Consider the following 7,083-nt stretch of genomic DNA (forward strand, 5'->3'; position numbering starts at 1 on the left):
AGCACTATGCTGCATGTGACTGTGACAAGTTCCCAACCTCTTCTCAGGCTGCAATAATTACCAAGGCAGGCCTTTTTTTGTCATTATTATTTTGTGAGCCCCTGTAATTACTCTCATCATTTGCAAACGGCAGAGGACACATATTTACAGCATACCATATGTAGACAGCGATGTTAATGAGTTAATATTGTGAGCTAAATGCGTGCTTAGTATTATTACGAGCAGTTAGGAACATGCTCGATAGCCTAAAAATTAATTGCCAGAGCGAGTGTGCGACAGCACAAATGATTTATATTGCGGCTGGATTGCTACTGGTTATTTATTTTTGCATGATATTACGCTAACCGCAATGCTTTCTTGACAAAATTGTTAGTCAGCTCCAACGAATGCAATTAGAGCTTAATGGCCTTTTAAAGAGAACCAGGAAAAATAAGCCAGATTTGGCTTAACATGTAACAGAGATGGGGTATTTGTTGTAAGAAAGGGATCTTAGTAGTTAAATATGCTTATACACACACACATATACATATATACACCCTGTGTTGACTCGGATCTCAAAGAGATTGCAGCAGAAAATGTAAGACCTTGATCACATACCTTTAAAAATAGAAAATAAAACCATACCATTTTCATACATGCAACAATGGCATCATACAAACGCTTGCAGCCAGTGTAAACATATCAATTTCCAGGCCACAGCCGCACTTGAAAAACCATTTTCAGGAGCCCTGAACAAGGTCAGATTGGAACTACTACCCCGAGCCTAGAGTCGATTCCTGTGCCTCACAGCCAGAGCTAGCACAAGCCCCCACTTAGAGCAACGCCGCCTCGGGGGCACGGTGAATCAGCTCCTCCATCATTAAACCCGGCCCGCCTGGCCACTATTTACACACATCTGAGCCAACGGCCCATCCCTGTGCATCCGACACAGACTGGGCGCTCACTGCAGATCTCTGTACATTCATTTGGCCCACACAATCAGCCACTGGAGAGGAAGTTCACGCCGTGGGAGAGGGCCGCCGGACTGTTGCACTCATTACGGTGCAAAAGAGATATTTCATTCGCTGTTCGCCGTCGTGCTGTGTAAATAGGGCCGCTTGCGGAGAAGACACATTGATGAATGGAAACTATGCTTTGTCAGTTCAATTGTTGCAATGCAAACATCCAGTAACACTGTTGTTCCGCCACCCCTGTCAATAGGTAATAAGAGGATACATATTTCTTGCTCTGTATGAGCAATTGCTCCTATTGCTCTCCGGCATAACCAGGACTTCTCAGCGGCAAGCGCAAACAAAGGCAAAAAAAAGAAAAACTGTAAACAAAAATATATTATAAATCAAGCAGAATTGTGTCTTCTACGAAGCAAAGAAAGAAGTGTTGTTTGAGGATTTGGGTTGCAGCCCAGCTGGTTATGACTGGAGGACTTAACTGGGATGAATAAACATCCATTTTAAATACACTTTAAAGCGGCCTTTTACTTCTAGGTATTGCGTCTGCGATTATAAGAATCTCCCGTCTATTTGGCGCTCTGAGCTGTTGTTTGGTATTCTTATTATTGTCTTTGTAATTTCTTACTTAAAACTGCATTTTTCTGTATACAAAACCACCTTTGTAACATAAAAACAAAAAAACAGACTGTGGGATCCAACCGAGCGTAGCGACATTTGGGTCATTTTGACAGACAACTTGAGCACAAAGTTCAGGTTTCTTGCAAAGGTGGAGTTGAAAACATTTGCGGGGGTACAGCACACCCATAGCGCAGCCTCTTTGTGGGGGATGTAACAGTGAATAAGTTGTTAATAGGGCTGTTCATTTTCCCTGACACTTTAAAAAATGGCTTCCTTGTTCAGGATGGATGGTCCCCGGCATGCGGTGTCAACGCATGCCAGACTCCAGCGCATAATTAGGAATAAATAAATATTAACAGATCCACTTATATAACTATCCAGTGCTAACGCGCTAAATTGGATTGTGTTCTGTTCAATGATATAATTTAATTTGTACTGCATACATATCTAAAGTGCATTGCCTGGGCGGAGAGGTAGCATTGGATTAATTTGGGAAGGGGTGTAATTGAGATAAATGACAGGGCTCGGCAGGCTGTCCATGTGAAAAACTGGTGGAGCAATGAAAAGTGCTGTTCGGTTAAAAGGCAGAGTAAAGGACAGGTGACTTAATCTGAAGGCTATTAACGCTACTTACGCGTGCGCCAATCAATTACAGCGTTCAGTCCCTAGGTTGATGAATGTACAAACGCCATCATGCATTTTTTTTTTTTTTTACATGACTGAAACATTGTACCCATCAAGTTATTTGGAAAGATTGCATATAAATAATAATAAAAAAAACAACAGTATGTGGCATTTTATGAGGGAGGATCCAATATAAATCCACCAAAAGAAAATCAAAAAGGTCCTTTATATTACATTACAGAAAGGGCTTTACTGGTGTGAGCCAAGCACACAACTCCGTGTGAATCACATAATGAACTCACAACCAACCTTAATTAAACAGTCTACATCCCCTAGCATATCCAAGTAATGATGTCAAGCCGAGAAGCAATTAGCTGCCCTTCTATGAAAGCAAACAGTGTTTGTAAGTCACATAAATAAGGCACAGGGCCCCCGCTTTATTGAAACCCTCCTGAAAAAAATAAAATTAATTAGTATGTTATGTTTTGGAGATGCCTTAACATAGTACCCAGAGGACACAAGCCTTAGATTAAAGATGAACCGTCCTTTCTTAAAGCCTTCATTATGAAAGCGGCAGGAATACCTCCACACCATCTAATTAGCGGTGGGCCTAGGCAGAGTGTGCAGTTTGCCCCCCAACATTATAACATCCATTAAAATAACCTGTCATGCTGCTTTAGGAATAACAATCCACAGTAGACCAGAGTGTTGAAGGGGAGAAAAAAAATTACTTTTTTTTTTCATTTAACCAAAGGGCTTCTCACATAACGCCATTTTAGATAAATTGTGTTTATTTGCTTCTGTTAAAAAGGCCAGTTTTCCAACTTTACACCAAAGGAGCACTAAACTATTTCATTCATGAGTTATTTTTCTCACAGTGTTTAGCATTTATTATGATGTCAGGAATGTGTGGTCCTTCACATTAAACCCCGTTTCCTAGTCGTCTATGATGTAACCTTTCATTTGGTCCGGGGTGGGGCTCGACCACTTTGGTTTGCGCTGTACACCGCTGTTTATTTATGCCTATTTACTTGCGTCAGATTTCCTCGCGTGTGCGAAGTTGGGGTTGTGCGAGGGCGGTCATTAGCTGAGCGTGCTAACTTCGTTTATGAGAGTGCATTCGGAGACGCGGCTCTAATTGGAGACGTTTTACAAGGGAAGCACTTATCACTTTGCTTATTAAAAATGCTTATTGCAAGCAATAAAACACACATTATGGTGGGAAATTAATATACTGTATTGCCCAGAACATAATGTGGTTATAATGTGCAGCATGTTTCCTCTAATGAGAGCCGTTGAGTTTATTAGCTGTAATGAGTTAGGGTCTGGGCCGCAGCATTATTGTTCGGTTGTACAGGTTGATGGATTCCGCATGCAGCCAAGTCGGATGCATTCTCCGCAAAAAAAAAAAAAAAAAAGAAACAACAAAACCTGCATGTGCTTTATTACACTGTGGCGCAGGCGTGCACCCCGATGGCTTTGCTTTAACGCCAGATAAACATATAAATCTGCCGGCCCCCTTGTTTGCCTGAAGTGAGAGTCCATACGTTGGAGCGCTGCTTATTTTCGCAATTCGGAGAGGGGAGGCCATAGATAATCCCGTGACAGGGGGGGTCCCCCGAGACTGGGGCATGGGAGAGCAGCACATGTGCAGGTTAGTAGGTCATTACCAGCTCAGAGCCACCCCTTTAATTGACTACTGTATGGAGCAGAATCTGTGTCACCGTGCGGTGCCTATTTATTGATTTATTTATTTATTTCAGTAGCCATAACAGGGGCTGAAAATGCAAAGTAATAGTTTGGGTTGTACTACTTGTGCTGTGTTATGGTGGGGGAGAGCCTTTTGTTTACAAATGACCTTCTTTGTATTTTTTTTTGTCCACCCGCCTCCACCTTTTCCATAAGTTTTAAGCAATTTATTTGCGATCCAATTCCACTGCATCTTGCAATCAGCCGGTGCAATCCAATTATCTCTTTGATTGGGGGGCCTGATTAAAATGTGTATCCAGACGTGATTATCGTCTTCTGCTGCAACATATCTGCGGAGTCGAGACAAGTCCTCCTGAATTATAAAATGTCTGGTACTGAGGACAAGAATGCCAGTTCCAGCTGCTGCGATCCTGAACAACAACATCGTGCCGAAGCACAGACTGCCTGAGCACTATTATAATAATAATAGTCACTTACGTTATGTTGCGAAATATTGCTCTTAATTGTTAATTTAGTGTGAACATTGGTGCATTGGGACAAGGTGTAAAATGCTGCTTTTTTTGTTATGGTTTTCATTTTTAATTTTTTTAGCCTTTTTATAACTGGCAAGGTCACTGTCTGTTCCTTTTCTGTCACTACGTAAGGGATAGGCATAATTCTTTTTGCACCTGAAAGATTAGACAAGCAAAAATATGTTTCTCATATGATGTTGCATTCGATGACATCATGTCCTGCAATGGGGCTATGCATGCTATATGGAATATTGCAGTTACACATGTCAGATACTGGGCTCATTTGTGGTTATAATGACTAAAATGTAATGTTTTTCACAGGATGTTTTGTATGGCAGCATTTAAAATGGATACTCTGGTTTTTGACTACTTTATATTGTATTATAGCAATTGCATTAAGATTATAGTATGTCCTTTATTTCATTCATCTAACTCTTTTCTAATGTACATGCCGACAATACATGTGCTGATATATGTGCTCTGTCAAATTTAGTAAAACACTTTTACCTCTGTTATTTTATTTCTTTTTCAGTGTAGTGCCCAACAAAAAAATACTCTAACCTCAATAAGTGACCAGCCTACTCTAGTGCACACAGGCTGTTCATGTACAGGGCAGATGTAATGGAGTCCATATTTTTCTTTCTGACTTATTTTCTTTCTCTTATTTTTTCCAAATGAGAAACAGTCATGAAAGAGGTGTAATGGTCAGATGACACAGCTGCGTTCAGGATTATCCCAGCCGTACAGGAAGCGTTTCAGGTTAAAAAGTCATTTTTCAGTGTTTTGTAACTTAATTACATGGTTGTTTGATTGTCAGAGTGATAACCATTAGAGTATAGCTGTGCCATTTATCAAATTACCAAGTTAGTGAGAGATTGCGCAAGCTCCCCCCCCCCACAAATAACTGACCCCTAATGAATGACAGCACAGAGCTGAGAAGGAACCCATTATCATTCCATCTCCCTTTCGTTCACCAAGCCCCCCCCCAAAAAAAAAATCACGTGTCCACAGCTTATGAAATTTAAAGTGGAATCGGGTTTTAGACCTTGGAATGGTGGAATGACTGTGAGAAAGAATATGTGACGGTGGCTGCCAGAGCCAATGGTAGATATGCTGCTGTTGACCTGGTCAGAGGTTAGGAGTGAGAAGACAGATATATCTTTCAGTCTCCATCGCTTACTATGAAATTGATAAAGACAAAAAGGATGGGGTGCAGTGGGGCTGGAGAAAAGTGGATATGTGTGAGGACGGCGGATGTCAGGGTCCTCCTGTAACAATCACTTTGTGACGCGTCATTAGGCTAGACCTTACATTGGCAAAACAGCCATGCACTTTAAGCAATAGGTCTTGGTTGACCTCGATCTGGGTTTTTGTTGTCTGGAGGCCTGTCTGTTGATTCACATAGAAAATATGGGAGATAAAAGTAATGACATTATAACAATGTAATTTAAGTACTTTTGCATTAGACATGACATATAGGAAAGGTTATTCACAAAATACACCACCTACATTCTATAGCAATTGCTTTATGGAAATGTTGTAAATGAACAGTTCAGACAATTTGTGCATTTAAATAAATTATTATTCTTGGGAACAAAAAAATTAGATGTATCTATTGTGCAAATTTTCTAATGTGATTAACAAAAACAAAAACCATTTAATTATGTGCTTAAGCAGCTAATGGCACTTTGCAATATTGTTTTTAGAACCAATTTCTCTGCATTTTGCCAATGAATTTTTTATTTACGTTCCCATTTTTACTCACCTTGACATCATCAGCTTTGCTGAGACCATGGCAATGGCAATGTGACCCTTTAAATGACAAATAAATAAATTATCCAAAAGAACATTTCTATTAAAAACACTAGTCTCATGATGGTCAGTTTGCTTTTAACCAGAAAGCATTTGTGATTTAACGTCTATCACATTAATGCCATCTCTCAGCACTGATTAGTTTCTTGTCTCATATGGGATTCCTATTATGGTTTTATACAAGCAACGATTGATTTTTTTTGGTTGAGATGCCTCATCTGATTGTTTTTATATTGTATTGATTATTTTTTTTTTTATTATTCTTCAGGATTACGTTTTATGTGTTTCAATTACTTCCTGTTATGATTAGTCACTCCTTCTTTTGATTCTGAGACCCATTGTCATCCATCCTGGCATAGATGTTGATTCAGTGCATTTTGGGATCCAAACTTATGGGATCTGTATGGGATCCATACAGAGCATGGTGAATATAGTGAGAGGTGAAGAGGCAGACCAGGCATCGCCATCATACGTGTCAGTGACGTCTTGACAGAGGCACTTGCTCTGAAATGCTGCAATCCTCAGCTTCATTAGGAAAGCATTTAGCAATCATAGGCCAGATTTTTATAAACCTGCTGTTCTGTTGGTGTGTGTGTGTGTGTGTGTGTGGGTGTGTGAGTGTGTAGGTATGTGTTGGGTTAAGGGGGGAGGAGGTGATGTTGAAGCCCAATTAAGTTTCAAATGGGTTTTGAGCACCGATGGCTAATATACTGCACCAACTTGCACAGACTGTTTCATTACACAACCATCTATCATTATTCTGGGGGGGGTTCTGACACTCGTCAAACATCAGACCCTTCGATTAAATCTTTTTTGCCACTACTGCTGCCAGCGAACCGGAGCCCATCTCCTTCAGG

This window comes from Denticeps clupeoides, chromosome 2 (genome assembly GCF_900700375.1).
Source record: "Denticeps clupeoides chromosome 2, fDenClu1.1, whole genome shotgun sequence".
NCBI lineage: Eukaryota > Metazoa > Chordata > Actinopteri > Clupeiformes > Denticipitidae > Denticeps > Denticeps clupeoides.